Here is a 24991-nt window from a genome sequence, read left to right as displayed (position 1 = left end):
GGTCAGACAACCTTGGATCCCCTTCCTACCTCTACCACTAATCATTGTTTAGCTTTAAACAAGTGGCTTAACTTCTCTGTACAGCAATTCCTTTCCTCATCTGCAAAACGAGATTAACAGCAGATATTCCTTCTTTGGGAATTAGTGAGGGCGGAAGGAGATAATGAATGCCTGCACCTGCCAACAGTATGAACTCAAAAAAGGTAATTCTTCTTGCTCGTTTGTAAATTACATCCTTTTTTTTTTTTAATGTTTATTTTTGAGAGAGAGAGACAGAGCGTGAGTGGTGGAGGGGCAGAGAGAGAGGGAGACACAGAATCCGAAGCCGGCTTCAGGCTCTGAGCTGTCAGCACAGAGTCCGACGCGGGGCTCGAAACCATGAACCATGAGATCGTGACCTTGGCCGAAGTTGGACGCTTAACCAACTGAGCCACCCAGGCGCCCCTAATATCCCACGTTTTTCTTATCTAAAGTAAGATATGGTTTCATACTTCATTCATCAAGTATGTATCAAGTCTGTATTAGAGTACATTGCACACACTGTTTGAGGAATAAGGGAGGCAGTAGTGCATGGAGCCAACACCTGCTCTCAACGTTTAGAGTCTTCAGGGAAGACACAATAAAAAAAAAATCAAAAAATTGTGGGTGCTACACAGAGAATTTAAAATAGAATAATTCCAAGTGCCCAGGGAGTTATTTCAGATTGGGCAAAGAGACTTTGAAAGGCTGAGCATGGAAACTGAGTGGTGAACTGCAAGATTTGCAAGTTTTGTGTGTGTTTTAATAAAGGAAGACAAAAGAATGAGAATGGAGTGAATGAGAAGCAAACACAACAGGTAAGTCATAGAAAAAGGCAAATCTGTTGGCAAAAACCAGGGCTTTGTCCCCAAACACAGGAATGAAATGAAGGGAGGTGCTGCAGCTCCTCAAAGGCAGAGGCTAAGTCGGAAGGTAACTGTCATGGAGAACCTGAAGGCTGGTTGGAGTAAAAGAGTAAAAGCACATTTCCTGCTCACCTAATAGCCCCAAGCACACACTGCTTCCAAATAGCCTTCCGGGGACCCACATTCCCACCACCGTGTGGCCCTGCCACCTGCAACCCACGGATCCCAAGTTAGCTTCTCTATTCCAGCCAAAAGGAGAGAAGAATATGGATCATCACAGCTGTCCAGGCCTGAACAGGGCACCCACCTCTGCAGCTACCATTTCACCGTCAAGAACTCAGCTACAAAGACTAACGGGGACACACTGTACAATGTGCCCAAGAGAAGCAAGGTATGTTCGGTTATCGGCTCAATCCCTGCCACGGGTTCTGGCATAAAAGCGGATTCCAAGAGAAATGGAAGAGCTTCTAGTGTCACTTCCCAGGTCAGTTTCATCAACACTGAAGAATACTACACTTCGGGGTCAGCTGGCCAGCTCAGTGGGGCTTGCGGCTCTTGATCTTGGGGTTGTGAGGCCAAGCCTGCGCTGTAAACGGGCAAGCAATGTCATCACACTCATGTGACTATTTTCAAAAGCACATGGTGCCTGCCTGCCCCCCCTTACTGCTTCATCAGTAAGGAACTGTTCATATAATAAAGGAAAATTTCATTATTTTAAATGTCGTTCCTAATGAGAAAGGAGATTTCTGACACCATAAAGTACAAGATCTACCTTGAATCTGTGGAGATTACCCACAAGTACAGCACAAGTGACAAATGCTACAAGTTTTCCAAAGGTACACAATTTTATAACTTACTTATCAGAGGCATAACAATTATCATTCCATAACTAACCTATCCCTTCAAAAACCAACAATTCAAAAAAGAGTTTGCTGGCCACGTGGTAACTAACTCGGAGTCTCCTCCTGAAGGAGTGACAATACAAAACCTGCCAGCCACTGACTCTCCCACATAGTTCCCATTGTTTCCTGAAGCCCAAATGAGTACTCATTATAACACAAGACCCCTTTTCCCTGAAAAAATTATTTCATATCCAAGCAGAGGACTTGTCATGATTTGCATTTTTAAAGACTTGTAACTGAAGAAATCCTTAAGTTATTATAAGCCCTGAATTATCTCATTCTTAATAGGATAGCCAGATTCATTTGTTTTTTTTAACTAGTTATACCTTTCACCCAAACAACACACCTCCAGAACCATGTGTTCCTAAGTAAAGCACATCTAACTCCCCTGAGTCAATGTCAACATGTTTCCAATAATTACAGAAACCAACATATTCCCACTGAAACCCAATATGCTAAATATTGAGCATGTGGAGCACGCGGTTGTTAAAAATGGATTATTTTTGACACACAGAACATCAAGAGCTTTCTACATTTCTCAGATTTGAGGTGTTTTGTTTAGAAGGCTAAAGGAATAGAAGGGATAAAAATTATGGAATTTCAACTGAGGATTAAAATTAAAAAAAAAAAACCTAGTTCAATAATACAAACTGTTCCAAAAATATCCAAGATACTGGTCTTCAACTGTTTGATTAAAGAAAACACATTTGGTCCTGGGCTTTTGTCATAGTTTTTTGTTTACCAATTCAGTTTCATTACTTGTCTTCAGTCTGTCCAGATATTTCGGGCAGTAATTTCTCTGACATTGGCCATATCAACATTTTCTAGATATGTCTCCTCAAGCAAGGGAAACAAAAGCAAAATTAAAATACTAGGACTACATCAAAATAAAAAGCATTTGCACAGCAAAAGAAACCAACAAAATGAAAAGGCAACCTACTGAACGGGAGAAGATATTTGCAAATGATGTATCTGAGAAAGGGTTAGTATACAAAATGTGTAAGTGACATACAACTCAACCCCAAATAAGCAAACAACCCAATTAATAAATGGGCAGAGGAACTGAATGAATATTTCTCCAAAGACGACATACCAATGGCCTGACACAAAAAAGATGCTCAACATCACTAATCACCATGGAAATGTGAATTAAAACCACAATGAGATATTACCTTACACCTACCTGAATGGCTAAAATCACAAAGACAAGAAAAAAAAGTGTTGGCAAGGGTACAGAGAAAAAGGAACCCTCGTGCACTGTTGATGGGAATGCAAACTGGTCCAGCCACTGTGAAAAACAGTATGAAGGCTCCCGAAAAAATTAATAACAGAAATACCATATGATCCAGTAATTCTGCTGTTTGGTATTTACTCAAAGAAAATGAAAACACTAGTTCAAAAAGACATAGCACCCTTATGTTTACTGCAGAATTATTTACAATAAACAAGATATGGAAGCAACCTAAGTATCCATGGATAGACAAATGGGTAAGGAAGCTTTGGTGTACATATTCAATGGAATAACACCAACCATAAAAAAGGATGAGATAGTGCCATTTGAGATAACATGGTTGGACCTAGAGTGTATTAGATGAAGTAAAATAAGTCACACTGAGAAAGACAAATACCTTACGATTTCACTCATGAGTCAAAGCTAGTGTAGTGAAAACAAAAAAACAAACAAAGAAAAATGAATTTAAAAAAGCAGAATGAGAACTATAAATAGAAAGCAAAAAATTGGTTGCCGGAGGGGAGAGGGGAGGTGGGCAAAATGGGTGAAGACGAGTGGGAGATACAGACTTCCAGTTATGGAATGAATAAATCATAGCAGTAGAAAGCACGGCTTGAGGAATACATTCACTGATATTGTAAAAGCACTAGAACATGACAGATGGTAGCTACCCTTCTGGTGAACAGGGCAGAATATACAAACTCGTCAAATCACGGTGCTGCACATGTGAAACTAACGTAACACTGTGTGTCAACTATTCTCAAATCAAAAAAATAAAAATAAAGACTCAACCCACACTAACTAAAAAGACCAAAAGATTCTAAACACACGGTTAGTTTGGGGGCACCTCAAGAATCAATTTCTCTTTTTTCAAATCTAGAGTTTGAAGCCAATGAAAACATTAATCTTTAAAGAAATTCTGCTTCACAGAAGATTCTTTTAACCTGTAATGATTGCGGGCTACATCCATTACAAAGCCATCAATCCTTTGGTATGCATTTTCTGAAAAAAAAAATTTATTTCCATTTCCTTGGTTGTGCCTTAAGTGTACCTACAGATGCAAGGTAACACTGGAATCCCATAAGGCAAGCAGGGTGTCCCCACCTACCCATCTCCCTCCCAGCCTTGCTGGCACACCTTGTTAACAGGTGAGAAGCATTTGTATTCCAACCAATGCTCTGTAAGAACATAACTCTGCCTGGACACTTTACTGTTTAAAAAACTTTGGATGGAAGAATAAGTTGAGTTGATTTCACTAAATTGTATTTTACAAACTTACAAACAGAACTATAAGCTATAAACTTAGCCATCAACTGAAAATACCATTTATGTTTACATTTTCATTTAATCTTGAAACTCAGAACAATTGACTTTCGGGGCACCTGGGTGGCTCAGTCGGTTAAGCGTCCGACTTCGGCTCAGGTCATGATCTCGTGGTTCGTGAGTTCAAGCCCCGCGTCAGGCTCTGTGCTGATGGCTCAGAGCCTGGAGCCTGTTTCAGATTATGTGTCTCCCTCTCTCTCTGACCCTCCCCCATTCATGCTCTGTCTCAAAAATAAATAAACGTTAAAAAAAATAAATAAAACAATAAAAAAAAAGAAAAATTGATTTTCATCCAGGATTAATATAATGATTTTGTATAGCTATGTTTCATTGAATACCACTATGTAACACTCGTAGAAAATATATTTAATCCTCACAATACATTGCAAGGGTGGGTTCTGTAATTCAGACTTTATAAATGAATAAAGTAAGTAATGACTCAGGACAAATTTGAAGGCCACAGCTAGGATTTGTATTCAGGTTTATCTCCTATGTACTACTTGGTACTATTCCAAGATCAAAACAAGTGTGTAAATGATTTGTATTTACATTTCCCAAAAAAGACGAGTCCCCAACTCATTAAGTTCCTGTCTCTAAAAACAAAAGAAATGGTCTACACAATTTGAATCAAACTATTTACTGTAATGTGGACATCCTACTGAAAAGAAGAAAAATACATGCCTCCCTATCAGAAAGCAAGAGCCCACCGGAAATTTGATCAGTGACAAGTAAATGAGAAATTTAACATATTCTGAAGAGAATGATGATCTAAATGGCTTTTGTAAATAGACAACCTAAAGAGAGGCAAGTTTTCAACACTTGATCATTGTGTTACCCCCCAGACAAGATGACTTAGCCAGCTCTTCTGAGTATTTCACCTGGTCTGACAGCAGATACCTACAGGAAATGCTGCAGAGCTCCCTAAGGACGCATGTGCAACCACACCCCATTTACACCACAACTACGTTCTCAAAAATAAAATCAGCACTATCCATGCTCATCAGCATTGCAACAACACATATTAATCTTTACTCATCTGCCAAATCCAGTACCAACTGCTTTCAAAAGATCATCTCATTTAATCCCACAACCATCTTTTGAGGTAGGTGTTTTATTCTCAACCCCATTTGACAAACAAGGGAACTGAGGCAGGGAGTGCTGAGCTAACTTATCCAGGTCACAGCTAGATAGGAGAATGACCCAGGCAGTCCTTAACCTCTCACAGTCAAGTCCTTATAGGGAATGGACACTGGCAAAGCCAACATGCTCTTTCTTGGAGAACAAGGCATGCTTCATCCTCTATGTACTTGTGGATCAATCCTGCCAGGTTGCAATGACCTTTACAAAGTCCTTCATAATGCTCAGGGCTTGTCATCATTTCCTAATTTTCTGATCTTTATTCTCCATTTCCTTAATTGCACCTTCAGGTGCTGTAGAACTCACATGTTAACACCCAGCACCAGACTCCTCCCTTGTCTCTGGGGCGAGGTCACATATCTTTGCTCAACCATCCAAAGCATCAAAACTCTTCAAGTCACACACCTTTGGTCAACCATCCAAAGCATCAAAAGTGTTCCTTTCAAGGGGCACCTGGGTGGCTCAATCAGTTGACCATCTGACCCTTGATTTTGGCTCAGGTCAGGATCCCAGGGTCATGGGATCCATCCCACATCAGGCTCCACAGTGAGGGTGGAGCCTGCTTAAGATTCTCTCTCTCTCCCTCTGCCCCTCTCCCCTGCTCATTCCTTCACCTCGCTAAAAATAAAAAGAGAAGAGAAGAGAAGAGAAGAGAAGAGAAGAGAAGAGAAGAGAAGAGAAGAGAAGAGAAGAGAAGAGAAGAGAAGAGAAGAGAAGGAAAACTTTTCCTTTGAAATGCAAGATAAATGATGGAAAGAGCAGTGACAGAAAACATTATTTGCAGAACACACTTATCCCAGAATAATTGGGCAGCTTCCTGATGGATCTCATCAGGATTCCCAATGGGATCCTTCTCTTCCTCAGCTAGAACACTCAGAACCACATGTTCCTTGCTAGATGCACACTAACTCTCTGTGGCTACGAATATTGTTTAGCATTCAGAACAAAAGGGACAAAACAGTAACCTTTCAACTTGTCTTTACATGATAATATCAAAGAGGGCTTTATTTAATTATTTTCCACAATGTTCTACTTCTAACATTTTATCATTTAAAACCATATTTTAAAGTTTTCAATAATAGGTTTATCTGTCACCCCTGACTTTAAAGAAAAATTGAATTTTACCTTGTAAAGCTAAGGATTGATTCAAGATTTGTAGAGGCACCACAAAGGGAAGCCACCAACTGTGACCCATGTTTCAGTGAGCTACTAGTCCAACCATTTCCTTACTACATTTTGATAAAAGCAATAATTAAGAATGAGGAATCTTTCCAAAAGACAAGAAGGGTTCTATCTTGTTCTACAGGTTTACTAATGAAGACATAGATGTCCCTATCGAATAGACAAATGGCAGGAGCAAAGTTGGAAGCATCAGTAAGTCAAGACTCAAAAAGAACAGGGCCTGGGAATGCAAGCTGGTGCAGCCACTCTGGAAAACAGTATGGAGGTTCCTCAGAAAACTAAAATAGAACTACCCTACGACCCAGCAATTGCACTACTAGGCATTTATCCAAGGGATACAGGTGTGTTGTTTCAAAGGGACACATGCACCCCCATGTTTATAGCAGCACTATCAACAATAGCCAAAGTATGGAAAGAGCCCAAATGTCCATCGATGGATGAATGGATAAAGAAGATGTGGTATATATACAATGGAGCATTACTCGGCAGTCAAAAAGAATGAAATCTTGCCATTTGCAACTACGTGGATGGAACTGGAGGGTATTATGCTAAGTGGAATTAGTCAGTCAGAGAAAGACAAATATCATATGAGTTCACTCATATGAGGACTTTAAGAGACAAAACAGATGAACATAAGGGAAGGGACACAAAAATAATATAAAAACAGGGAAGGGGACAAAACAGAAGAGACTCATAAATATGGAGAACAAACAGAGGGCTCCTGGAGGGGTTGTGAGAGGGGGGATGGGCTAAATGGGTAAGGGGCACTAAGGAATCTACTCCTGAAATCATTGTTGCACTATATGCTAACTAATTTGGATGTAAATTTTAAAAAATAAAAAATAAAATAAAGTAAAATAAAATAATAAAATAAAATAAAATGACATGAGATGAGATAAAATAAGATAAAATAAGATAAAATAATAAAATAAAATAAAATAAAATAAAATAAAATAAAATAAAATAAAATAAAATAAAATAAAATAAAAAGAACAGGGCCAACACTAACAAGATGAATTTCCCAACTATGAATTCAAGTAGTGCACTTAAAACTCAGCAGCACGACAGAAGATGGAAGAACACCAGATGACCACCACTGATGTGGAAAGGATCTAGAGATTTGGGAAGGTAGTGACCTCAGGACAGTTGACAGTTGACAGTGTGGCGCAGCTGCCCACATCAAGCTAAGACTACCTGAGACTACAGGACAGTGTCCAGAAGAGGAAGAAAATGGTTCCATTGTCCTCCGCTTTAACCAAAGCCTGCGGGGGTTTTCTGTTTAATTAGAGCCACCAGGGTGATAACAGCTGGCAAACCTACATCATGGGAGCTTTGGGAGTTTACTCTGGCAAAGAGAACACTTAATGGGGAGACATAAAAGCCGTGCTCAAACTTTTGAAGGATTATGGACAAGAAAGAGCACTGTTCCTACACAACGTCTCAGGGGCAACGTTTCTCAGGGGCAAAACTAACGAAGAGAATTATGAGAGACAGATTTTTAGACAATTAAAATTTGTAATAATTACAACTGTCCAATTATGGACTCTTTTCATGATCTGGTGAAGAGTTTTCTCTCCACCAATTTAACAAGAGTAGATGACCATCTGTTCCTGTTGTCAGAGAGAATTTCTACACACAAGATTCCACGATAAGTGGCTCAAACTTGCATTCGATACATAGGACATTTTCCTTTTGCTGGGATTCAGAGCATCACAAAAGCATTAAGTGGAAATAGTCACAAGTGCATTTTGTGCACATCCCCCTAGTTCTGAGCACAGAGACAGACTCATCCACAGAGAGCACTTTAAATTTTACTTTATAGGTTTCTAAAAAAAGATCTCCCTCTCTTCTTGGTACCCCCAGTCTTACTTAGCTTTTCAGGAAGTTCTCCCTGAGGTCCAATCTCAACTCTTCCTGCTGTAATTATACCAAATAACGTGGATAACAAAATGAGCTCTATAATGATCCTGACAGAATAATATTTGACCTAAGAACCTATCAATTAAAGAAACATGTACAGAGACAAAATATGAAGCAATGAATTTTTTAAATGTTTCCAATCTCTAAAAGTCAAATGTCATTCAGAACAGTTTTGAAAACCATTACAAGACTGATTTACATGCTCTCATTTTTGAGTGCAAACACAGACCTCCTTGTGTAAGAGCTCTGCTAGTCTTTTCAGATCGAGCTCTCTATCTCTATGCAGGAAGAATGGACTGAAGCTTAATGTGTTTAGATTAAAATCACTCAGAACTGACGGGAAATGACACTTGAGCAGCAGGAATACAGGACAGCTTTAAAAGGTCAGGGACAACACTGAGTACCCAAAAATGCCTGATTTGCTTAAAAGGTACCCACATACAGTTTCCATAAAGACTGTTGTTCTCTCCTTTCTTTAAGAGCTAGATAAAGTCGCCAAACACAAAGCTGCCTTGAAACTCCACTCGGCACAAAATTCTCACTGGCCGTATTCCTCGTACCTTACCCTGTGCTTAGTAAATTCATCACACGCTCTCTTGATGGACTCCAGCAACAAACTAATTTGCCTACTAGTCAACCCATCAATTTTCCATTAAAACTCTTTACTTCCCAATTAACTGGAAGGCATGTACTAGATTCTTTTTAAGTGCTTCCCTAACAAAAATAAAACTAAAGTTAAGCACTCCATCAACTCTTTTAAAAGACACTGGTTTTTGTTACTGCCATAGCTGGGCTCTAGAGAATGTGTCCATAAGCAGGACAATGAACTGGTATCTATTTAACAGGAGTTTTGTTGACAAGATTGCCAGCCGTACATTGAGACGAGGGAGCTCAGAGCCTGGAAGCTTCAGAGGACGTCCTTCCCATTCTTGAGACTGAACCATGCCCTCCTCTCTTCTGGCAGTGAGCTTTTCACTCCATTGAGAGGTACGCTGCACTGAGAAACATGCACATCTTCTCCCCCCCCCCCCGCATTTCAACCAGGAAGGATTCGGTCTTTGCAACCAAGCACGGTCCGGTGGGGGGGAATAACCCACATTGCCCAAGTCTATCACTTTGATTACTAGATTAACAATGATTCTTGGAGACTTTTTATTTTTAAAGATTTCTTTTTTTTATTTTTATTTTTATTTTTAGAGCCCATGCTCAGCATGGAGCCCAACGTGGGGCTTGATCCCACAACCCTGGGATCACAACCAGAGCCGAAACGAAGAGTTGGATGCTAAACCGACTGAGCCACCCAGGTGCCCCTTAATGATTTCTTAATTAAGAAATATACACGATGAAGGTGAGGCTTGGCACAGGAAAGGGTTGCCGGACACCCAAAATGGAAACCAAGTCTTCACACTCTTCTCAAATCCTTTTCGTACTCCTCTTCATTACCCAGCCAAATATTGCCAGCTATTCTTTTTTTTAAATTTTTTTAATGATTTTATTTATTTTTGAGACAGAGCATGAGCAGGGGAGGGGCAGAGAGAGAAAGGGAGACACAGAATCTGAAGCAAGCTCCAGGCTCTGAGCTGTCAGCACAGAGCCCGACGCGGGGCTCGAACTCACGGACTGTGAGATCGTGACCTGAGCCAAAGTCGAAAGCTCAACGGACTGAGCCACCTAGGCGCCTCTATTGTTAGCTATTCTTAAGAGAACATGATGTGTCTAGGGCTTTGCAAGCCAGACATGTGAATGAATACACGTTTCCCCACCAATTACGTCCCTAAGTTTTCCAAAATATCGACCAAAAAAAGCAAACTCACAGACTACAGTACAGGGACCTTACTACAACCAGTAGTGCAGATAGCATTTTTCAAAAACACAATAAAGATCTTTAGTTGTTAGTTGGTTATTTAAGCTATGGTAGTCTCTAACCTTAATTTCACTTAAAAATAGTGCAGGGCTGCCTAGGTGGCTCAGAGATGGTGTGGGCACACTCTGTCTCTCAAAATAAACAAACTTTAAAAAAAAAAATCTTGCAAATTCTTTTATGCAACTGAAGAACAACAACCTTCTTACAGTCACCCTTTAAATCATTGCTAATCGTTACCGAGTTCACCTAAGGGAAAAAATTAAGCAGGGAGGACCAAAATTCTATTCATACCCATAAGTCTCAAACTTAAAGGTCACATCCACGGAAAGGCAACTGGTCATACTCGTTCTAAGTGTTCCTCAATGATTTCATGTAATATAGGGCTGTGAGAACAGGATTAGCTATGTGCAAACAGCTACAGCTGACAAAGTCTAAGTTCTCCTGTACCAAAACATATCCTCTATCAGTTCACCAAGTTCACCAAGTTCACTTCTTGGTATTATGAAGTCATTTGAAATTATGGTAAATAATATTTAATGATACAGTAAAATATTGCTAAAACTAGGTCACAAAATAAATATTTCTGTTCAAGTAATGATGCATATAAGCAGATGAAAATGAAAGACAGAGGAGATCCGGGTTTGGTTTTGTTTTACCTTCTTCATTCTTTTCGATATTTTTCAATATTTCTACAATGAACATGCATCACATCTACAATTAAGAGAAAAATCATGAAATTTCAAGGAAATTTAGTAATCACCCTTTGGTAAACTGGTCACGTGCAATCCTAGTCCTAGGTATTTATGTAGACATTGTTGTGAACCTACAGTCATGTAAGAACTGTACAAATGGTTACAGTAGCTCTATCCGTAATCACTGAAAAGAGACAATACCTCAAATATCCTTCAATCGGTGAATAACTCAACTGTAGTATCTCCACACAGTGGCATACTACTCAGCAGTACAAAGGAATGAACTACTGAGACAGGCAACAAATGGATGAATCTCAAACACGTTATGCTGAATGCCAAAAGCCAGACTCAAAGGGCCACATGATTGACAGGACGTGACGCAAAAGGTGAAAACATAGGCGGGGGGGGGGGGCGATGCAGATTAATAGTTGCCCAAGATTGGGGTTAGGAGAGGCAATGGCTACAACCAAGGAGCAGCACAGGCAATTTTGGGAGTGATAAAAATGTTTTATACCCGGACTGTGGTGCTACTTAGAGAACTAAATGCACTTGTCAAAACTAAGAAGTGTTTACTAGGAAGGATGAATTTTACCATAGGCACATTATACCCTAATAAACTTGACCAGAAACAAAACAAAAACAAGAACTGAAAGCCTACTCATGTCCAGATTATATTATTTTCTGTGTGATTCTTTATCTAAAATGCACCTATGTTTCTCCAAAAAGTTTTTTTTAATTATTTTAGTTTTCATTATTTTAATAATTTTCACCTAGCAGGTGCATTCTGAAGGAATGGAACACAGAAAATTTTTAATAGGGATGAGTCGAGGGGCACCTGGGTGGCTCAATCAGTTGAGGGTCCGACTTTGGCTCACGTCGTGATCTCATGGATTGTGGGTCCAAGCCCCGCGTCATGCTCTGTGCTCACAGCTCGGAGCCTGGAGCCTGCTTCGGATTCTGTGTCTCCCTCTTTCTCTGCCCCTCCCCTGCTCACGCTCTGTCTCTCTCTCTCTCTCTCAAAAATAAATAAACTTTAAAAAAAAATTTTTAAATGAAAATAGGGGTGGGTAAATCATGTGGAGGACACCCAGGCCTCTCTGCACTATCCCTACAAATGCTAGCAAGGACACCTGTGTGGGCCACTGGACACAAATCAAGGCACTCCAGAGCTGGAGAGAAGGTACTTAAAAGGAGCGGAGATGGCAGATACCATTTTCTTGTCTAATACTTGCAGGAGGTAACCAAATGCAAACTCTGAAATCCACTCCAGAGAAGCCAGGATTTGGTTGTAACTGAGCACTTCTAACCATCACGCCCATGCCAGAACCATTTCTAGACCGATTAGAGTGTGACTAAGCAGTCGCCAGGCCAGTTTGGTTTGCTCATTTAGGGTTTAAAATACCCTCCCCACCTCTGGATATTAGGAAAGCGCTTCTGAGAGGTGTCTGAAAAGATTTAGAATGGCTTATCCTCTTAAACGGATTTGGGAACAAGGAACTTTCTCCTGAGCTTATAAGGGAACTGGTTTTCTGTTTTGTTTGGTCTTCCCCTCCCCCCACCATTTATAAGAACATACAAATAAGTCCTAACTGATCCTTAACATGAGCTTAAAAGAGTATAATTAGACCAGAGATGTGAAAAACTGTTTTTATCAAGTAGGGAATCCTTTTTCTCAAGAAATATTCTTTTTTTCCAAATATAAGAGAGTGACACCCATTTTCCTGGTCTATGGAGAAGTTAAGAGTAAAGTGGCCTAGGACAGGTACAGAAATTATTCCTGGACAATAATTACATTAATCTCTTTCCTGAACACTTTGAAAATAATGTAAAACATTCTTAAAATTAAACCGTGCATTGAAATATAGCTCCTGCTATATAAAAAATGGAGACTAGCAAATTAATGTTCTTGAAAAAGAATATTTTGGCTAATTAGTAGATTAAATTATTGTTAAGGACTTAAAAGGACTGTCTACATTAAACAAGAGAGATTATCCTCATCTGTTCACTAGACCAGACCACCAAAGAACAGCTACTTCAGAACACAGTTAGCCTTGTTTATATATAAATCTATCTATGTACACACACACACACACACACACACACACACACACACACACACACACCATAAAATTCATGGTCTCTGAGTAGGGATTTACCATAAAATACCTGTCTGGTTTTTGTCAGAGCCTTTCTGGAACTTCAACATGTCAGGAGTAGCACTGTTATGTTTAAATTAGGAATCAAATGTCCAACACTAAATGAGCGCAGGAAAATTCACACCCATTGTTTTCACATCCTGCTCATAGTGGGTCTTCCTAAAAAATAAAGCATTGTACATTTTGAAAAATATAAGGTAAGAGACTAAATGGTAACACGGAAACTCGCTCGGGCTGCTGGTCAAGAGAACTGGGCCACGGTGTTTCATTCATCCACCCCACACACTTGAGGAGCCCTTCCAGTCTGATGGTCTCAGGGAATCCATTAAATAGCTGTGCAACTTTGGACACATCATTTATAATCTCTCTGAGCCTTTGAGAGGGGAAAAAAAAAACATACTTAGCACACTGGGTAAGTCATGGGAATTAGATAAAAGGTTTACAAAACAGCGAGCACAGTGTCTGGTATGCAGGGGATGTTCGAGAATATTAATTATCTCTCGCCCTCTCTCCTTTCTGAAAAGCTTTTGTTACACACTCACAATGAATCTTTTTGCTTAGTCTACTAAACAGTCCAGCAGAGAAGCAAGCTTTTCTATCTCTGAGTCCACATATGCCGGACAGATTTGTATGCTACTGCTTAATTATTTCTCAACTAACAGTGAATGGCTACAGAAGACCATTGTTGATAGGCTTCTGGATATGATCAATAAACACTGACTCGGTGTCTAGGTCTACAGAAAATCTTCCAGGTGAGGGTGGAGCCAGCACAGGGCACACGACAGAACAGTTCTTAAGCCCTTTACACCAGGGACATCTCAGACAAGGAGTATACCAACAGATGAGACAAAATTTCACGCAACAGTTCCATGCTAAAGTCATAGGACTAACCACGAGCTCCCTGGTTTAAAAAAAAAAAAAAAAAAAAAAAGACACCATTAATAAAAATAAAGGCTTTAAACAGGGTATTTTCAAAATCAAAAGCGACCAGCCAGATAAACCTAACTCGGGCTCATTTTAGACACACAGCACTCAAGCAGAGGTAGATTCTGGAGGGAAGTAAACCCAGAGTCACTGACCAACACACCAAACCCACAGGCACTTTCAACACTTCAGATTTTCCCCTTTCTGAAGATTCAACAGGACTCAAGGATGATTTTACTTGACTTCTCAAAGAGGTCATCAACTAGTTGTCTGGTTTCAACAGCATAGGATGGTGTAAGTCGTGACTCTGTAATTCAATACCAGTGGAGCTGGAGAATGAAGTCTTTGGCCAATGGGTATCCACAAATCCCTGAAGTATAAGCTCATACTATTAAATGTCTTCATGGACACTGAGGCAGGAGACTGTCTCATGCTCCAGGGTCCCTATCCTCCCTGGCACACTGCTGAGAACTGCTCCTGTGGAACTCCCTTGCTCTTCACAGCCTGAGGGAAAAAGGAAAAAGCAAAAACAAAGAAACCCAGATCCCACAGTTTCCTGCTCTCCAGGTTCTCAAAACAAAGACCTTAGTGAGAATGTAAGCAATGAAATGCTCTAATCTCGATTTTCAAGCTAATGATTAATGAGTTCAAGCCTCTTGGTTTGAGGAAATTGGAGCACTATCACATTTTGTAGAAAGCTGCTATTTTCAAAGGCAAGGGCCTTTCAAATTCCCCCAAAGGTTCTTCAAATCCTAAAAGATGGTCAGCAAAATGACAAAATATACGTTCAATTTTGGCATAGGTAGCCTTTTCGTTTTCTTGAATATCCACTTGGAGATATATATGTCCCATTTCTAAGAAGAAGTTAGTCAGAAGGAAGAATAATGAATAGGGTTGGAAAATCTGGACCCAGGACCTCAGTTCAGCCTGTGACCCTGGTTCACACTTTTAAGTCTCAGAGGAGGACATTTCCCCTCAAAGGTCTGGCTGTGCATCTACTCCCAATTTGTCAGATTGTACCATTCCACCCATCGTACACCCTCTTCCCCTTGCATTTCAACTGGGACCTTCATGAGATTATCGACACGTTCAAGTCCAATACCATTTCAGAGTCAAATTCTTCCTTCATCTTATATGCTCTCGCTATTTCCTGTGATAGTCAAGGTCTGCAATCCCGGTCTCCCTTTCTAACTCACTGCAACCCAGCCGACATCCTACCATACCTCCAACTGGTAGCTAAACACCCTCACTGACATCTTCAATCTTATGTAACTAACCTCTTTGCTAACGCGTATGACCTCTCATTTTTTGAACCTCTCCCCTCCCGTGCCTTCCAATGCATCACTAGCTCTTGCTCTACCCTCTTGTAACCCCCTTAGTTTACTCTGTTCTCTTCATTGATTAATTCAACCAAAACTAAAGTTATGTTCCCTCCAAGGACCACCTGTCACATCTACTCATGTGGTCATTTACTCCTATCTGTAAAATTTAATTAATGATTACTAAATGAGCTCTAAAATCTCAAGTGACAACTAAAAAAGCTTATTACCATTATTTTCAATATTCATGCTTACTATTTAAGGCAACTGGCACACTCAAAATATTTTGACATACATCAAGTCATTTGTCTTTTAGAACAACACATTCTTAGTTTAACCCATTTGCCTCTGAGGTAGATGGTCCAACAGGCAGGATCGATATGAGAACCTGCAACTGTCCACTCTCCTGCAAGACATCTTTCCTGTCACCTGGTGGTCTGTAGCTTTTCTTCAATGCCACCTGGCAAGGAGTCCTATCTAGTACTTAGGCAGGAATATAATCCCCAGCTAATGCTTTCTTCATATGTAAGAATATAATTTGCCTTGTTATTGAGGTATTGAGGCTTTGTTTCTGGGAACATGTATCCTCTATGCATGTGATACATGTGTCTTCCAACTTGCAAAGAGTTAGTTACTGACACCTAGTATGACTAGTATGACAAGGGTAATACTTTGATAGCGTCTTCCAACTTGCAAAGAGTTAGTTACTGATACCTAGTATGACTAGTATGACAAGGGTAATACTTTGATAGTGACTTCTCCACCACCCTCGACACACACACACACACACACACACACACACACACACACACACACACACAGAGTTTGTGTGTCATCTTTCCCTTGTCAACCTGAAGCCTTGCAGCTATGGATGCTTGTCCTGAGGAGACAGGACATTTTAGCACTGTGACAGCAGAAAACAAAAGAGAACTATCTGCTTCTGACATTGAAAACATGATTTTACATCAAGACAATGGGCTGGAAAAGTCGGCTTTATCAAGAACAGAGCTTGAAAATTTCAGATTGTGGTGTCTTCTATGGAAGATAAAGCTGCTTCTTATTAAGGCTAGGGATGATGCTTGCTACCAACTACAGAAAGAACCTTCAATAGGGTAAAGCCTAAAATTCACTCCTTCTGGGATCAGGGGATTACAAGAAGACAGGGATGGTCAAACATGTGCACTCTGATCTCCCTTCTTATTTTTGACCCTAACAAGGAAAAGGTTTCAGATAAGTTCCAGGACACTCCAAGACTGAGACTAACATTTAACCCACTGTATAGCCAATTTCAGTTCTAGTATGGTGTGGATGGGACCAGAAGTGACTGTGTACTCCTAAGAAAGATGGAGAAAGAAGTGAATCAAGAAGCAAGAGGCCTTGGGGCGCCTGGGTGGCGCAGTCGGTTAAGCGTCCGACTTCAGCCAGGTCACGATCTCGCGGTCCGGGAGTTCGAGCCCCGCATCAGGCTCTGGGCTGATGGCTCAGAGCCTGGAGCCTGTTTCCGATTCTGTGTCTCCCTCTCTCTCTGCCCCTCGCCCGTTCATGCTCTGTCTCTCTCTGTCCCAAAAATAAATAAACGTTGAAAAAAAAATTAAAAAAAAATTAAAAATTAAAAAAAAAATTAAAAAAAAAAAAAAAGAAGCAAGAGGCCTGGCTAAACAAAAGATAACTCACAGCAGAGATGTACAATGGTGAGGTCCTAGGCCACGCACTGGATTGAGGAGGTGATAGATCTGGAGAGGTCCCAAAAAGTGTTAGCAAGGGCTGAGAGATGGAGTCAAGGTCAGCTGAGGACCACGACTGGGGCTTGACAAAGCTCAAAGAGACCAGCCCCCAACCTACATAGCTGCAGGTACCAGCCAGACACCCAAAAACAGAAAAGGTCATTGAGAACTGGCATGAAGGCAGAGGACAGGACACCCAATCCCCACTCTGTTCCCCAGACCTGCACAAAGTACCCTAGAAAGGAACAGATGAGGCCACATACCTGAGAAATTGAAAAGTTTATCTAAATAAGTGAGCATACAAAACATAAAGCAACTATTTATTTATATCATTTCATCAGACAACATATACTGCAGTAGACTCCTTTTGTGTTCTCCTACTGCCCAGCAGACAAGGGGTCAGGAAGACACATCTTTCTTAGAAATAAGTGAAGAAACAATATTTCTTCTGCATATTAGAATATAGCCTGAGGAGCTCTAAGCTCTTCCTAACTAGTATATCGAAAAATTCCATTTTAATTAATCCGATTTTCAGTGTAACAACATCATTTCCATGACCCCTAACAATAGTTCTTTGCCACTGTAATTAATACAACAATAAACTTACTAATAGGATTCTTTCACAGGCTAACACATGATCATTACAATTCATCTTTCTTCTACGATATCTCATGCCCAGAAAACTAAGAGCTCTCTTCTATTTGAAATTTTCAGCATTCAGGGCAATGCCTCACATGCAGTTAGCATTCAAAATTTTACTTTCCTTACTGAAAGCAACAATGAATAAACAATCACCGAAGCATAAGAACATGACCACTTTCGGGGGTGCCTGAGTGGCTCAGTCAGTTAAGCGTCCAGCTTCAGCCCAGGTCATCATCTCACAGTTCGTGAGTTCGAGCCCCGCATCGGGCTCTGTGCTGACAGCTCAGAGCCTAGAGCCTGCTTCAGATTCTGTCGGTCTCTTGCTCTCTTGCTCTCTCTCTCTCTGCTCCTCCCCTGCTCACATTCTGTGTCCTTTCTCTCTCAAAAATAAATATTTAAAAATTTTTAAAAAATGACCACTTTCTACGTTATCAGTGATGTGGTTATACTGGACACAACCTAAGTTACTGTCATCATTCCAGTTTTCTCAAATACAATGTTGATATTCTAATAAAGAGATCTCCCGGAAAGGGGAAGGCAGAAACCCAGAGAGGTGGCTACAGGAAAGAGAGCAGAGAGATCAACCACAATGTGAAGAGGACAAGATTAAGGACAAGAGGGAAATAAAGGAGTTAGACAATTCAACCAACATGAGCATGACCAGAAAACCAGTCAGGTGACCAAGAAAGGACAGGAGGAGGAGGGGCAAACCACCTCGGGCTGACAAGGTGCTCAACACCACTAATAATCAGGGAAAAGCAAATCAAAACTCAAATGAGTTACCCCTCACATCTGTCAGAATGGCTAAAATCAAAAACACAAGAACGAATGAGTGTGGGTGAGGATGTGGAGAAAAAGGAACCCTCCTGCATTGTTGTTGGGAATGCAAACTGGTGCAGCCACTGTGGAAAACAGTACGAAGGTTCCTCGAAAAATTTTAAAAAGAGTTACCATATGATCCAGTAATCACACTATGGGGTATTAATCCAAAGAATACAAAAACACAAATTCAAAAAGATATATGCACTCTATGATTATTGCAACATCATTTACAACAGCCAAAATACGGAAGCGATCCAAGTGTCCATCCATAGATGAATGGGTAAAGAAGATGTGGTAGATACATATATACAATAGAATCTTACTCAGCCACAAAACAAAGAATGCCATCTGTGCTTGGTGTAGGGACTACTTAGTAGTCAGCCTTTCAGATTGGATCTTTTCATCTTCTGGACCTGAGGCCCCTACCACAATCATGTTAAGCCAGATTCTTGGTCAGGCCAAGCAGCATCTGAGCTTGATGCCCCTTCTCTGTATTTACTGGAGCAGGAGGTAATGGAGCTGCTATAGGTCTTGTCCCTGGGCACTGTTCAGTCCCGAGGTCGGTGGGGATAGCAAGAATAACCCAGAACCCTAGAACAAACAGGGTCCCAACGATCAATACAAGTTCTACTCAGTGAACGTAGATTATAGCAAACTGAAGAAAAAAAAAGTCCAGACTTCTAAATGAAATGTTTCATTATAAAGCTGATGAGAATCAAGGTCTTCCAGAAGTCATCCACACAATTTTCTACTTATCCAGGAACTATCTCCCCTCTAAATGCACAAAATCATGATGTATTGTGTTGGGGTTTATACTGATTAGTAGGCATCAGAAACTTGGGGAAGAAAAAAAAAAAAAAAAACCACAATGACATCTTGCCATTGCCAACACCATGAGTGGATCTAGAGAATATAACGCTAAGTGAAGTAAGTCAGCCAGAGAAGGACAAATACCGCCTTTCACTCATACGTGAAATTTAAGAAGCAAAACAGATGAGGAAAAAATAGATAAAAAAACAACTCTTGAATATTGAGAACAAGCAGAGGACTACCAGAGGGGAGATGGGTAGGGGAACAGGTGAAATAGGTGAATGTTAATGTCACAACAGGCCTGCACTTACAAAGTTGAGCAGAACGACAAACTATGAATGTATGCAGTCCCCTCATATTCACTTACACAAACTACCTGAGCATGTATTTGCTTGGGTCAGTTTTTCAGGGGTTTTTTGTTCGTTCTTTGGGGGGTTTTTTCTTGGCACTTCATTCTGCCTCCTCTGTCTCAGTAAATGCTCTAGATTCACCAACTGTTCAAATAAAGAACATACTGTAAGTATGTAAACAGGTCACTCAAACAGCAGCAGTACCCTTTTTATAGAGGGAAACATTTAGAAATTCAGAGCACAGGAAGTGTAGAGTATCTTTCAGTAATGAGCTCTACATCACCCATATCAACTTTATAATTATTCACAAAGCCTTAGAATCGAGATTTTTTTCCCCTAGTGCTAAGAAATATTAAATATTTCAAGACCAATTAACTTGGCTAAAACCGACATTTTCTCTAAGCCATAAAAGAGACCTTCAAACGACCTTCATAATGAAGCCATGATGTGACCTCGGATAGTGCTGAAAGACACGCACTCCGGAACAGTCTCAAGAATACAACTAAGAACCTGCAACTGCTGGGGTTGGCCAGTCAGGAGAGCAATGGTGTTTCCACAACAAAGGGGATCAAAACAAAAGCAGGCTCATGATCACAATCACTGGCGCGGGTGGTCTTTGGGGCCAGAGAGCTGTCTAGCAAGCCACACTGGGTGAACAGGACACCAATGCTGAGTAGTCCAAGTGTTGATATCAGCAGTATCATCAACCCCCAAGTCGGCTCGAGCAAAATAAGCACAAGCAAAATCCAGACCGCAACAGGTTGGATAACCATGTAGACTCCTAACACAAATAACATAAGCAAGAACAACACTGGACCTCAAAACAGGCCCTCAGCACTCGAAATACTATACACTGACATACCCAGTATACTCATAATTGTCACAGAATTCTCCAGACTTGCCATCAAAGCAAAGAAAGCAACAATTCTCAGTTGAGAGATGTAGCTATTGAGACATCGAGGAATCACAGGTGCCTGGTTCATCAAAGCTTGTCATTAAAAAAAAAAAAAACAAAAAACCCTCATCTTGATACTGTTTAACTTCTTAAGGCCAAATGAATTAAATTATTAGTCTTCATTCCAAAACAAGCCTATAGCTTGTATCAGAAGAAAAATCTCCTCCCTCTTTGTAATAAATGAAGCCGTTAACAGCTTTGTTAGCCCATCTCTTGGGCTCTGGTAACTGATACTATCTGAACACATCAAAAGGAAATTCTGATCAGCACATGTCACCACTCAGTTACAGGATGGGGGGAGACATCTTTTCAATCCCAGCATACTTTTGTTCAAGACCAAGGACACCTAGATACTTTTACTTGAAAACTCAAGGCATTACTCCTAAGAGACGAACTTTAGGAGATCCGTTAACAGCTCCCCACACAAGTCAATAGCATATTGAGATAGCAGCACTCTGTCCTGAAGCTACATGGAATCTGCTACCTAACACATAACACTTCAGATATGCTGTGTTCTAAAATAACAGAAGTGAGCTTTAAAGTATGATGGACAGTTTGCCTTTCAGTTGCGCTTGGTTTCGTTTTTGTCTAAATGACATCCAAACCTCTTCCTATTTTTAGAGAATCATCCGATGTTTGAGTCTTCGGGGCAGGCAAGACCCTACCTCACAATACAAAAACGGGCATTTCCTCTGCTGGCCTTTGGCAGTCATATGACCCAGGCTCAGCCCATCATGTCCCATTTCAGATTCTAAATTTGGGGCGAGGGACATCAAGATAGGGAGATCAGAGACAGTAATCGCGGAATCAGCAGGGGGTGACTACAAAGGGAATCAGCCACACAGTTCAGCGGCAGCAGCACCAAACCCAGACTCCACAGATGACAGTTAAGACTCTGACTGTGGTTCCTTGCTCGTTGGAGTTTGGGTTTCAAGCCATCTTCTCACCACTTGTTGTCTATTTTGTCTAAATCAGAGTACCACAGCCTGACCCACACAATGGAAGGAGTGTTTTCTTGAGAGTGCTAAGAAATGAATTCACTTCATGAACAAGCATTCACTTTGTGTAAGGAAATGTTAGTAAATATAATCAGAGAGCTCACTCTTTTCGGTCTCAGCTAAATATTTTTGTATCTTGTATTTACTTTCTCAATACTAACGTGTTAGGAAGAGAATGTTCAGGCAAAATCTCTTAATTCATGAAAATAATCTACAACGATAGTCCCAAGAGCATTCATACAAACAACTGGGAGGGGGCACAAAAATGTGCTGGACAATGTTCTCTATCTTGATTTGGGTGATGATACAAATATGCGTTTGTAAAAATTTACCCTGTATACTCTTAAGATTTGTGCATGAGATTCCATGTGAGTTTATCTAAATAATACAGGTACATAAACACAGAGACAGGGGCACCTGGGTGGCTCAGTGAGTTAAGCCTTGTGGAATCAAGCCTTGTGTCCAGATCTTCACTCACAGTGCAGGCCCTGCTTGGGATTCCCTTTCTCACCTTCTGCAACTCATGCTGTCTCTTTCAAACTAAATAACTTAAAAAAAAAAAAAAAAACCAAAACACAGGGACATATATATGGCCCGAAAGTTATGCTGATGTAGGATATCATCATACTGATGATAAAACAAACAAAGAATGTCCTCAAAATAAGCTTTTGTACATACTATCCTCTTTGACCTTGGACCTCCCTGGGCATTCCTTTCCGACAATGGAAGAATTACTCCCGGACACATTTCAATGCCCAGTGATCTTCCTCAGTGCCTCTCAGAAAAGGACACATCTAGTTCTGGTTTGCTGTCTCTTCACACCTTCAACATCTCCACTGTGTTCCAAGTGAGAAAGCTGAAGTCTTCCTGAAGTCTTGCCCATCTCACTGTATCACAATTCCCAAACTTAGAAGCTGACTTTGTTTCTCTTCAAGTCCTGCCCCCACACTTGCCTTTTTCATCAAGTGATCCTAATCACTACCTGGTTCAAGAGACAACGAATGATGGGGCGCCCGGGTGGCTCAGTCAGTTCAGCGTCCAACTTGGGCTCAGATCATGATTTCACGGCCTGTGAGCTCGAGCCCCGCGTTGGGTTCCATGCTGACGGCTCAGGGCTTGGAGCCTGCTTCAGATTCTGTGTCTCCCTCTCTCTCTGCCCCTCCTCCGTTCGCACTCTGTCTCTGTCTCTCAAAAATAAATAAACATTTGGGGCGCCTGGGTGGCTCAGTCGGTTAAGAGTCTGACTCTTCGTTTCGGCTCAGGTCATGATCTCACGGTGTGTGGGTTCAAGCCCCGCCTTGGGCTCCATGCTGACAGTGCAGAGCCTGCTTGGGATATATTCATTCATTCTCTCTCTCTCTCTCTCTCTCTCTCTCTCTCTCTCTCTCTCTGCCCCTCCCCCACTCACTCTGTCTCTCAAAAATAAAACTTTAAAATAAATAAATAAATAAATAAATAACCAAACATTTAAAAAAAAAAGAGACAATGAATGATAATTAACTATATATTAACTATTATATAGTTAATATAGTCAACTATATATTAACTACATAGTCAATGATGCAGGCACTTTACAAGCGCTTACTCCCCTCGTTCTATAAATGAGAATCAAGACCCAGAGAAGTTGAATTACTTCCTTGATGTTAAAATGGTAATCCAGGTCCATCTCACCAGGAGGTCCACCTGTATCTCCAAGCTGAAGCCACTTACTAGATCTAAAATCTAGTTTATTCTCAGCCTTTTTCTTTCTTTCATTTTCCCTGGTGAAGAAATAATGACATAAATTTTTCTTTAAGGACATCCATTTGCAATTTCGAATTTGCACATGCGCGCACACACTTACTCAGGGCAAAACAAATAATGCCAAGTAGAGGAAGGAATACATCAACCCACAATCTGCATATATTACTCCCCTGTATTCCTTCAAGAACCACAAATATTTGATTTACCATGAAAATGGCCATTTCCAAGCTACAGAATTCCACCTTACAAATATAAGAGGTGTTCAGAATGACCAAATCCTTGGATGACTTTCTCCCTCCTTCAAAAAATACCATCATGGCTCCCTATTCTCCAAACTTCTGAGTGGTGATGATGTTCACAAACATGTCAATATCACATCTCACATGGTTTTACTAGAAGCTTCTAATTATTCCAAAAACCAAGTCAACAGGCCTGGAAAGACACTAGTGACTCAATTTCCTCTTCCTGTGCCCTTACCCTACCACTCCCTGCCACAAATCAACCTTCAACTGTCCCAAGAAGCAAAAGTAAGTGGTATCAGCAAGCAAACTACAGCATCTATGATTTGACACTTAGCCTTGTGGCAACACTACATCAACAGCTTGGAGGGATGGGGTCAATGAAAACAAAGAATTTTACAAAGCAATTATGAAGGAAGATAAAAAAGACCAAGAGAGGTCCTGGGAGAATGGCTGGATGCATTTGAAAGTATGTTGAAAGTGATCCCCTAGAATTTGCCTGTGTCACCAATCTGGCCCCTGGGAAATACAGACATTTAAAAAGCCTTTGTAGGAAGGCTTAGGAGTTTTTTCATAATAACTGCCTCCTCAAATATGGCATTTGCATAAAAATTTGTATTTCATATACTTATTTTATTTTCTTAGGACTACTGCACCTCCCCCATTTGCAAGTAGAAGTGGAATGAGTTATCTGGGTAAACCACAATAGTGACCAAAGGAACCCCTTGCAACAAATGTTCACTGTATGTTTATTTCAACAATCATACCTCTGAAATCAATGAAGTAGTAAACTCTGATTTCAGAACAAAGTTTATATTATCCCTAAAATTTATTTCCCTCCATTTTTCCTCCAAGAGGCAATCAGAGATGGGCAATTTGTGAACTAGGTTAAGAGCCTGGAACGCAAGTGGTGGGAATATGCCTCAGTTCTGCTAGCCTAATGAGGACTTTCCTACTGTTCTGTGTATAATGGAAGCACGTGGACAATCTCAAAGGAAAAGTCCACTGAACTCTGTGCCTGTTCCAAATAGTTTTTTGCCCATTTCCCTCCACTAGTTAACATGCATGCAAAATTCTATGCAAATTGAGCCCAGGCTTGCTGGAACTTTCAGAGAATGCCCTTTGGCACAGCTTCAGCAGCAAGATATACATTGGCACTAGCCCTGGGTGCACT

General features: G+C 40.6%; 1 protein-coding gene and 1 pseudogene across 7 annotated transcripts in view; one reads left to right on the top strand and one right to left on the bottom strand.

The window, feature by feature from the left end:
• The window catches only part of ARHGEF28 (Rho guanine nucleotide exchange factor 28), a 310574-nt gene that overhangs the window by 202155 nt on the left and 83428 nt on the right, over window positions 1-24991 (bottom strand). The gene's annotated exons all lie outside the window — the stretch shown is intronic.
• Window positions 19156-19410, top strand: LOC109501785 (annotated as a pseudogene).

This window comes from Felis catus, chromosome A1, assembly GCF_018350175.1.
Source record: "Felis catus isolate Fca126 chromosome A1, F.catus_Fca126_mat1.0, whole genome shotgun sequence".
Classification (NCBI taxonomy): Eukaryota; Metazoa; Chordata; class Mammalia; order Carnivora; family Felidae; genus Felis; species Felis catus.
Note: the sequence above shows the minus strand (reverse complement) of the source record. Positions and strands in the feature narration are given on the sequence as shown.